The following is a 12,155-nucleotide window of genomic DNA, read 5'->3' on the forward strand; positions in this document are numbered from 1 at the left end:
GAACAAAATGCTTTGAATATAATTAATATTTAAAACCTTGCTCCGAATTCGGCTTAAAAAAGGTGACATTACTGTCTTAACTTCAAAAGTTCGAATCACCACCTCGGACGCCCTCGGATTGAGCGCGGAATCGTTACAGGAAAATTCAGTCAGAGATTTACTAAAATGATTTTTTTATTAACTTAACAAGTATAATGTTAAATTATTTGACATTTGTTCTGATTGAACAACCTTTAAGGGAAAGTAACATTCGAACTGCTTTAAGTGTGTTTTTATGGATGTATTTAATCAAATCGCTGGATCAATACTGCGCGATTTGGAATCAGCGAAAAAATCAGTGTGTGTCACCTCGGAATTGAATTGAGGAGAAATTCAAGCGGAACTGATTTCTGTGGCACCCCTGTATAAGAATTTACGTTAGGCTGCACCTGTGATTAAGCTTAGATATTTGTAGAATTTGTTAGGGAATATCAGGCTGGGAAACCCGGAAGCATTATTCATTTTACGACCACTGGTGGCTGGAATCAAACGTTGGTGGACAGCAATATGAATGAAATTAGCAAAATAAAAAATTAATAAATTGTTGTTTTGTTATTTAAGTTCATCAGCTGTTTTTGAATGATGGTAAATGGTGCCAGTGTGAATGCTTTACATCTGTCGAAAATTTCTACCATTTCCCTGGAGTGTGTTCTGTATGTAATAGACCTATCAACCATACTAATTTATATAAACATATTTTTTTCCAGTTGTTGTTAAGACCAATATAAAGAGAATCCCTGCGGGAACCGGGTTAAAAGTCCTGAAACAGCCCAATGCAAATATGGGCATTGTAGCAAAGAGGTCGATGGATATAAAAATACATTCAAGATGTTTTTGTGTCTGGAGATGTCGCTGCCATTGCCTTGAAAAATTGGAAACTTATATTAATTTTAATGTTTGTGAAAAAATGAACTATAATTCAGAAAATGATGCAGGGCTTCTTTTAAGCTGCCCACCTGCAGAGCAAGGAAATGATATATGCATCATTGAGAGCAGTATTGCTACCAATAATTTAAAATCATATCATTCTTTTTTGTTAACAATTCTACGCTTTTCACTTTATATATTGATGTTGCTGTTGTTATTAGGTAAGTCAAACATACGAAAAACAATTGTAATTATCGAATCACTGTTATTGGCCCGACTGGTCAATGGACACTGCATTACCCCCGACAACAGGTAATGCATTTTTTCGGAGGCAATGCAGTGTAAGTGAATGATAGTGTTTGGTGGATATCAACCAAAGCATGAAACCACAAATATGCAAAAAATTATATTAACCCAACCCGGTATGCTATATCAGCCAAACGTCAGTAAGAAGAATGGCTGCTTATTGCCTTGCCAGCGGTCAGTTGCAATACTATAGACACAAAAACAACTTATTACAGGCTGAGCCGAATCGGAGCCGTAATCTACGCAGACTCAGACCTGAAGCAAGTGTTGTTAGTAAGCTAGAGAAAGAAAGCCTCCTGCGCAAGATAAACCAGGTAACAGCTCCTGCGTTGGGAAGGTCCGAAGTTTTCCAAGAAGGGGAAAAATGCTAAAGCGTACTTTAAGGCGGAAATCTCCTAGGAGGAGAAATATAAGCTAGTCTGTCCTGATCAACGGATCGAAGAAGGTCGTAAGCATTATGCGCAGATACTTTAAATGTCGAACAGTGGACTTGCAAACAAATTGATTAAATTCTTCTTATTAAAACGCAGTCACCTTATATTTCTAGCAGGGTTTACATCTTACACCTGCTGGTATAAAATTTCCCTACCCATCAAATATTTAAAATTGACAAAATTATGCTTGCCTTTACGTACAAGAGAGAATATGATTTTGGTTGCCGGTTTCCCAAGTAAACGGCGAAATGCTCAAAATTGTTGTAAAATAATTCTCCTATTTTGTTGGCATTTATTAAAACATGAGATAAACGGCCAGATCGATTCTCCGATCGCACTACTCGACCAAAAAGGACCTTTTTTGTTCTCATACCTTGTTTTTCTGATAGCTTTCAAATGCAAAACCTTTGATTTTTATGAGGTATATTTCTCAAAATTTTGACTATAAAAACTCAGGAAAGGTCGAAAAAAAATTATATGTTGTATTCTTATACTTACACCCGTACTCAAAAAAGAGTTAAGGGGTATATTGTATTTGTGGTAAAAGTGGATGTGTGCAACGCAGAGAAGGAAACGTTTCCGACCCCATAAAGTATATATATTCTTGATCAGCATCAGTAGCCGAGTCGATATAGCCATGTCCGTCTGTCCGTCCGTCTGTCTGTCCGTCTGTCCGTCTCGATGAGCGCCTGGATCTCAGAGACTATAAGAGCTAGAGAAATTTGGTTTCCAGACTCATGTGATATCACACTGCTACAAGTGTATTTCAAAATTTCGACCCGCCCCCTTCCTCCCCCACAAAGGACGAAAATCTGTGGCAGGCACAATTTTAAAGATACGATACAACTAAAAACGCAGTATCGTAGAGATTGACCATATCTACCAGATTCTGAATCAGATCGGATCATAATTATAGCTAGAATGAAGAAATTGATTTTTAGTTGTTTACCCCGCCCCCTCCTGCCATTAGCAACCAAGCTACTCATTCTCTTTCTCTCTCGCACGCTCTGCCGCGTTCACTGCGGGAGCAACCCCTAGCGGAAGAGATGTAGAATCTAGATGGAATACGTACAATCTACATGTTAGATGTAGAATATACATTGTAGATGTAGATAGCAGATGTAGCAAAAAAATGTAAAACGTTGGGCCGTCAACGTTTCAAGCAGTAAAATGTGATTTTCCGAAGGTTGGTCAACTACATTTTTACTCAGCCGTTTCTGCATAGATTTTAATAAGCAATACTTTAAACGACGCCTAATTAAGTCATCTGTTGAGCTATTAAGCGTTTTTAATAGCTATTGGTTTTTAATTTTAATAAAAGGGCCGAGAAGATGTAGTACAAATAATAGTTTATTGGCATGTCGTAGCGGCAGTACGCGTATGTATATTAATTGGTACAAGTATAGAGACCAAAGGTTACGAAGATCAATACTAGACTAAATACAGGGCAGACAGGGCAGAAAACCGACATACTCCCTCCGTTGAAACCCGACTTTCAAAAGACTCTGAAGGGTTTTGCAGACACATTTTATTGGAAATCGAGACATTGCCAGTAATCCAGATCATCAAGGGGGCAGATTTGTTGGGAGAGGCTCATCAAACGAAGCAGGAAAGCCGTCGTTCATACAAGGCAATGTAACTACATTGGTCATCACGTTCTGCTGGGCTCTCTGAAATTGAGAATCGAGATTTGTGCTATTAAGATCCGCTATATGTCCCAAACGTCCTCAGTTCGTCCATTTCAAGCGGTCCTGAGTAGTCCATAGGAATTAGCTCCAACAAATCTTCAAATCTGGAGTACAGGTTGACCAGTTAGCTCGTGGGAAAGATGATTGTAGGACTTCTATCAGCGAAGTCCAGCAAAAATCCAGATTTAAGTTGGACAGCGGACACGCAATATACGTGAACATCCCGTTCAATGTTTGGAGAGAGTATTAACAATGAGGAATAAAGTAGAAACGCGAAATAGAAGAGATTTCAAGCAGACTTCAGCGCCGTAGGAGCTCCATCACACACGACAGGCGCATCCAATCGCCTCAATTGGAATCAAGATACATACAATCAAGCAAAGCTTATTCGACTCTTCCTCATAGCGAGAGCCAGATATCGCACTATCCATGTCCAATTCACGTCGATCAATTGGAGGGTTAGCTTCAGGGAACCTTGGGCATCGAACTCTGGAGAATTTGGCTTTGAGAACATTTCGGGGAGTCTCAAGAGTTTGACTTTCATTTAAGGCAGTAGCGCGTGAACCCATCAACGAAACGTCTTTGAATCCTTCACAAGCTCCAGACACCACCCATCCCAAGCTCGTTTTCTGAACTATGGGTAGTCCTGATAGCAGCTTGAATTGCCCAACACCTAAGAGCTCCATAAACAGTTTTGCACCAATCAGCAGATCGATGCCCTGAGGTATATGAAATCCTAGATCGGAGAGTGGCAGGTTTTCAGTAATCTTCCAATTGCAAATGTTCATGCTGTGGCTTGGCTGGCGATCGGTAATATTAGGGACAATAACAGCAGTGATGGGACTTGAGTATGTAGACGAGCGAGAGTGAAGGCTAATTTTGACGGACATTCCATCGGTGACGAGACTGGAGTCGCCTATTCCAGAAACTTTTGTAGATTTTATCTTCCGTAGCTGAAGCTGATACGTGAAACGGGAAGTTATTAAATGCAGCTGAGAGCCGGAATCTAGTAGAGCTCGGCAGAAAACGAAAACCCCAGAGCGAAAATTCCCAATTGGCAGTTGGGCTCGCAACCTTACAAAGGGTATTTTTTGTTCACTTTTTTCATTTTTTAGGTTTTGTTAACGAATTTTAGCTCCAAAGTTAATCCATAGATTTTAACGAACAATTCCTTAAACGACGCCCAATTAATGCACCTATACACACAAAAATAGAGATCACAGGATATAATTTTTTTTCGACTTTTCCTGAGTTTTTAAAGTCTTTATTTCGTAAAAAATAACGTACAAAAATCATCATTTTTGCATTTCAATGCTTTATATTTCCCAAACGCTAAGCTAAAATCACAAAGTGTTTGGACTTACCTTGTAGCTGTTTTAATTATCTTTGCAAAATAGCAATAGTTGGATTTTGTGGAGTAGTATTATTAAATCTCTTTTCTAACAAATCCAATGCGATATCATAGTAGCCATGACAATTTTCCAGCGAACGAACAGTCTCCAATGCCGAATCACGGAGACAAGAACGGAGATGCTGAAGCTTTTCTATGTTGGTTAGATCGGGATGATTGTCGATGCATATCCTCCGCTGAAAGTTGGCAGTTGTATAGGCGGCAGGGACGGAGCCTGCCTATGACGAGGTGGAGGCTGCGAATCGACACAACCAAAAGTGGAATGAGGAGGCATGTGTCCACTAGTCGTAGCCATTTCCCGTGTAATCGAAGCTCTTAGCGTACTGGCAAGTGATTCGAAAGCATCCCACAATCCACTATGTATCTCGTTTTGGTCCAATTCCTCGAACTCGTTGTGCAACGTTCCAAATTTCAACTCAGATTCTCGATCTGCTCTAGCTTTACAACGAGCATGTAGTAGTCGTACACCGACGACTCATCCTACCAGGCAGCAGTTAACCTTTTCACCTTTTCGCACAATTCCGTTGACTTAAGCTTCAACGAGAAGGAACGTGTGAGTCGCTTCTGGGGACGCGACTCTACTTATACCCGTACTCAGTCAGCATATACATTTTTAAGCATATAATTATTTAGAACTTAAAAAAAAATTTTTTTTGCTACATCTGTTATCTACATCTACATATACTATTTATATTATACATCTAACATGTATATTCTACATGTACCATTTAGATTCTACATCTCCTCCGCTAGGGGTTGCTCGCGCACTGAGCGCGGCAGAGTGTGCGAGCGAGAAGGAAAATGAGTTGCGTTGTCGTTTGTGGGAGGAGGGGGAGGGGAAGCAACTGAAAATTAATTTCTTCATTCTGGCTATAATTATGATCCGATCTGATTCAGATTCGGCAATCTGGTAGATATGGGCATTCTCTACTATACTGCGTTTTTAGTCTTATCGTATCTTTAAAATTGTGGCTGCCACAGATTTTCGTCCTTTGTGGGGGCGGAAGGGGGCGGGGCGAAATTCTGAAATACACTTGTAGCAGTGTGATATCACATGAGTGTGGAAACCAAATTTGGTTGCCCTAGCTCTTATAGTCTCTGAGATCCAGGCGCTCATCGAGACGGACAGACGGACAGACGGACGGACGGACGGACGGACGGACAGACAGACATGGCTATATCGACTCGGCTATTGATGCTGGTCAAGAATATATATACTTTATGGGGTCGGAAAATTTTCCTTCTCTGCGTTACACACATCCACTTTTACCACAAATCTAATATACCCCTTAACTCTTTTTTGAGTACGGGTATAAAAAAGACACCCTGTTTTGCTCCCGGGTCACTGGAATGTTGTTTGCAGCATCAATATCCAAAGCAGTACCCGCGATAGAAAACGTTTGTAGCGGGAAGAGGAATGCAAAGCGTACCCCGCGTAATAAATGGGAGTGACCGAGAACTGCAAGACAACAGCTATGTGCGCAAGTGCAGCCGGTGTATGTGCTTGGATGGTGATGGATGACACTTGTTGAGACAGAAAGCTAGCGACTTCACACGCACGAATGGAACTGGAGCGTAGATTTTACTGTTTAATTTTAGTTCGTGATTGCACTGATGGATTAATTGTTTCACAATCACGTCGGGGTCACCAAATATTGAGCTATTAGGCGTTCTTAATGTCTATTGATTTTAAATTTAAATGCAATTTGAGTGCTGCTTGTGCTGCTGCTAAGCTGAGAACGAACGTTAGAAGGAACGAAGAAGAACGGCCGCTGCCGTGCGCAAGCATATGCGGAGACAATGGTTATTTACAGTGGGCAGTGCAATTAATAAAAAATGAAGATGATTTACGTCAGGCTGCTCCACTCATTATTATCTAAAGATTCTAAGACTAAATACCGGGCTGGGAAACCCGACAGCATCTATACACAAGAACTATAAGGACACAGAATATGTTTAACTTTTCCTGAGTTTTCAAGGTCAAAATTAAAAAAAAAAAACCGCACAAAAATCATCACTTTTGCATTTACAAGCTTTATATATCCGACCTGTAATCTGAAACCACAAAATGTTTAGCTCCACTTTATAGCGGCAATAATAAGCTTTTAATGGCAAAATTCATTACAACCAAATGAAAAATACTTAAGTTATGTGAAAAAAGCGCAACTTCTGAAAAAAACATTTACAAAAATATATATATTTTTTTAAATTCTTAAATTCTTTCTTCTATCAGAAAAAGTAGGTTTGGTTCCTTGAGGAAAAAAAAGTGCTTTCTCAGTTGCGCTCTCGTAGGCGTTAGAGTCGCTGCTATCATCCTCATCAGGGTCGTCGCTGTCACCCTCATCAGCATTTCCGTCAGTATTCGATAGCCTTTAGCTGATACCGAAAACCCAATCATGCGATATTCTTTGCCTTTTGGTTGAAGCTTACTCTTCCTTGGACCCTTGTCCAAGGCAACTGCAATCGAGCCAAAAACTTTTAGATGATCAACAAAAGGTTTCTTACCAGTCCATGCTGGTTGGTGACCGTACATGTACAGCTGCGTTGACTGCCTCAGCCCACAAGGATTCGCTTAATACTGACTGGATCAGCATACACCTTGACATCTCTACCAGGGTGCGGTTTGCTCTCTCAGCAACGCCGTTTTGTTGTGGAGTGTAGGCAACTGTCAGCTGTCACAAATATACGTCTTGATTTGTCATCGATGAAGCTTAGAAAGTACTTCGATCCAGCAAGTGATTGTGTGCCAAATGGCCCGCACACATCTGCATGACTTAACTCCAATATGTCTTGCGCTCTGTTGGTGGATGCAACAGGAAATGGCTGCGCATGAATCTTGCTGAGCATGCAAGTTTTACAATTCATACTTGCTAGGAAAACTATATTTTCAATGCCACGCACCATTCCTTTGGTTTGTAAGTCTTTCATACTGCTGATATTCAAATTGCCATACCTTTCATGCCACAAGGCACCATCAGCCTTAATCGCATCAAAACAGCTGTTTTGAGTTCCTTGAAGCATATATAATTTTCCAACATTGTTTGTCTTTATAATACATTCACCGTCCTGGACTACTTTCGCATATTCTTGCCCAAAAGTTACAAAACATTTATTTTTTTAGTGCGCTGCTCACGGAGAAAAAATGTCCATTCATTTTGGGAACATAGAGAACAACTTTTAAATCCCACCCAGACACTTTGTATATGCAGCTTAACGCCTGGAAGATATTAAGCTTTCCAATTAAAATTTCATAATTTTTTGCCAAATTTTTTTTTCCAAATTTTGACTTTAAAAATTCGTGAAAAGTCTAAAAAAATTCGTTAACCAAACCTCAAAAGTAAAAAAATAGACAAAAAATACTTTTTGGAAGGTGCGGGCCCAAATTTGTTGGTACCTGAACGTGTTCCTTTGGCATTGGACCAGCAACGGTATTTTTCAGGTAAAATTAGTTTTGAGTCGTTTCGGTCAAACGGCTGCACGTTGACCGTTTAAGCTTAATATCTTCCAGGCATTAAGCTGCAGATACAAAGTGTCTGGGTCGGATTTAAAGCTGCATTTGTCAGCTTTTCAGAACTTCAAAGTTCTATGCAACCAGATATAAGATACTTAAGTTATGTGAAAAAAAGCACTACCTCTGAAAAAAAAACATTAAAAAAATAACAGATTTAAACAAATTCTTAAAAAAAAAACTTAACCATAAAAAGCACGCGAAGGAACGTGTAAGTTGCTTCTGGGGACGCGACTCTTCTTATACCCGTACTCAGTCAGTATATACATTTTTGAGCTTATGATTTTTTAGAATTTTAAAATAACAAAAAAAAATGTACATTTTACAGTTTTTGCTACATTTGCTATCTACATCTACATATACAATGTATATTATACATTTAACATGTAGATTATACATGTACCATTTAGTTTTTACATCTCCTCCGCTAGGGGTTGCTCGCGCACTGAACGCGGCAGAGTGTGGGAGCGAGAAAGAGAATAAAACGTGTTTCTGGCTGTGGAGGCGGGGGAAACACCTGAAAATTAGTTCATGAATTAATTTCTTCATTCTGTCTATAATTATGATCCGATCTGATTCAGATTCGGCGATCTGGTAGATATGGGCATTCTCTACGATACTGCGTTAGTTTTATCGTATCTTTCTCTCTCGCACGCTCTGCCGCGTTCACTGCGGGAGCAACCCCTAGCGGAAGAGATGTAGAATCTAGATGGAATACGTACAATCTACATGTTAGATGTAGAATATACATTGTAGATGTAGATAGCAGATGTAGCAAAAAAATGTAAAACGTTGGGCCGTCAACGTTTCAAGCAGTAAAATGTGATTTTCCGAAGGTTGGTCAACTACATTTTTACTTAGCCGTTTCTGCATAGATTTTAATAAGCAATACTTTAAACGACGCCTAATTAAGTCATCTGTTGAGCTATTAAGCGTTTTTAATAGCTATTGGTTTTTAATTTTAATAAAAGGGCCGAGAAGATGTAGTACAAATAATAGTTTATTGGCATGTAGTAGCGGCAGTACGCGTATGTATATTAATTGGTACAAGTATAGAGACCAAAGGTTACGAAGATCAATACTAGACTAAATACAGGGCAGACAGGGCAGAAAACCGACATACTCCCTCCGTTGAAACCCGACTTTCAAAAGACTCTGAAGGGTTTTGCAGACACATTTTATTGGAAATCGAGACATTGCCAGTAATCCAGATCATCAAGGGGGCAGATTTGTTGGGAGAGGCTCATCAAACGAAGCAGGAAAGCCGTCGTTCATACAAGGCAATGTAACTACATTGGTCATCACGTTCTGCTGGGCTCTCTGAAATTGAGAATCGAGATTTGTGCTATTAAGATCCGCTATATGTCCCAAACGTCCTCAGTTCGTCCATTTCAAGCGGTCCTGAGTAGTCCATAGGAATTAGCTCCAACAAATCTTCAAATCTGGAGTACAGGTTGACCAGTTAGCTCGTGGGAAAGATGATTGTAGGACTTCTATCAGCGAAGTCCAGCAAAAATCCAGATTTAAGTTGGACAGCGGACACGCAATATACGTGAACATCCCGTTCAATGTTTGGAGAGAGTATTAACAATGAGGAATAAAGTAGAAACGCGAAATAGAAGAGATTTCAAGCAGACTTCAGCGCCGTAGGAGCTCCATCACACACGACAGGCGCATCCAATCGCCTCAATTGGAATCAAGATACATACAATCAAGCAAAGCTTATTCGACTCTTCCTCATAGCGAGAGCCAGATATCGCACTATCCATGTCCAATTCACGTCGATCAATTGGAGGGTTAGCTTCAGGGAACCTTGGGCATCGAACTCTGGAGAATTTGGCTTTGAGAACATTTCGGGGAGTCTCAAGAGTTTGACTTTCATTTAAGGCAGTAGCGCGTGAACCCATCAACGAAACGTCTTTGAATCCTTCACAAGCTCCAGACACCACCCATCCCAAGCTCGTTTTCTGAACTATGGGTAGTCCTGATAGCAGCTTGAATTGCCCAACACCTAAGAGCTCCATAAACAGTTTTGCACCAATCAGCAGATCGATGCCCTGAGGTATATGAAATCCTAGATCGGAGAGTGGCAGGTTTTCAGTAATCTTCCAGTTGCAAATGTTCATGCTGTGGCTTGGCTGGCGATCGGTAATATTAGGGACAATAACAGCAGTGATGGGACTTGAGTATGTAGACGAGCGAGAGTGAAGGCTAATTTTGACGGACATTCCATCGGTGACGAGACTGGAGTCGCCTATTCCAGAAACTTTTGTAGATTTTATCTTCCGTAGCTGAAGCTGATACGTGAAACGGGAAGTTATTAAATGCAGCTGAGAGCCGGAATCTAGTAGAGCTCGGCAGAAAACGAAAACCCCAGAGCGAAAATTCCCAATTGGCAGTTGGGCTCGCAACCTTACAAAGGGTATTTTTTGTTCACTTTTTTCATTTTTTAGGTTTTGTTAACGAATTTTAGCTCCAAAGTTAATCCATAGATTTTAACGAACAATTCCTTAAACGACGCCCAATTAATGCACCTATACACACAAAAATAGAGATCACAGGATATAATTTTTTTTCGACTTTTCCTGAGTTTTTAAAGTCTTTATTTCGTAAAAAATAACGTACAAAAATCATCATTTTTGCATTTCAATGCTTTATATTTCCCAAACGCTAAGCTAAAATCACAAAGTGTTTGGACTTACCTTGTAGCTGTTTTAATTATCTTTGCAAAATAGCAATAGTTGGATTTTGTGGAGTAGTATTATTAAATCTCTTTTCTAACAAATCCAATGCGATATCATAGTAGCCATGACAATTTTCCAGCGAACGAACAGTCTCCAATGCCGAATCACGGAGACAAGAACGGAGATGCTGAAGCTTTTCTATGTTGGTTAGATCGGGATGATTGTCGATGCATATCCTCCGCTGAAAGTTGGCAGTTGTATAGGCGGCAGGGACGGAGCCTGCCTATGACGAGGTGGAGGCTGCGAATCGACACAACCAAAAGTGGAATGAGGAGGCATGTGTCCACTAGTCGTAGCCATTTCCCGTGTAATCGAAGCTCTTAGCGTACTGGCAAGTGATTCGAAAGCATCCCACAATCCACTATGTATCTCGTTTTGGTCCAATTCCTCGAACTCGTTGTGCAACGTTCCAAATTTCAACTCAGATTCTCGATCTGCTCTAGCTTTACAACGAGCATGTAGTAGTCGTACACCGACGACTCATCCTACCAGGCAGCAGTTAACCTTTTCACCTTTTCGCACAATTCCGTTGACTTAAGCTTCAACGAGAAGGAACGTGTGAGTCGCTTCTGGGGACGCGACTCTACTTATACCCGTACTCAGTCAGCATATACATTTTTAAGCATATAATTATTTAGAACTTAAAAAAAAATTTTTTTTGCTACATCTGTTATCTACATCTACATATACTATTTATATTATACATCTAACATGTATATTCTACATGTACCATTTAGATTCTACATCTCCTCCGCGGCAGAGTGTGCGAGCGAGAAGGAAAATGAGTTGCGTTGTCGTTTGTGGGTGGAGGGGGAGGGGGAGGGGAAGCAACTGAAAATTAATTTCTTCATTCTGGCTATAGTTATGATCCGATCTGATTCAGATTCGGCAATCTGGTAGATATGGGCATTCTCTACTATACTGCGTTTTTAGTCTTATCGTATCTTTAAAATTGTGGCTGCCACAGATTTTCGTCCTTTGTGGGGGCGGAAGGGGGCGGGGCGAAATTCTGAAATACACTTGTAGCAGTGTGATATCACATGAGTGTGGAAACCAAATTTGGTTGCCCTAGCTCTTATAGTCTCTGAGATCCAGGCGCTCATCGAGACGGACAGACGGACAGACGGACGGACGGACGGACGGACGGACGGACGGACG

This window comes from Drosophila obscura, unplaced genomic scaffold (assembly GCF_018151105.1).
Source record: "Drosophila obscura isolate BZ-5 IFL unplaced genomic scaffold, ASM1815110v1 contig_192, whole genome shotgun sequence".
Classification (NCBI taxonomy): Eukaryota; Metazoa; Arthropoda; class Insecta; order Diptera; family Drosophilidae; genus Drosophila; species Drosophila obscura.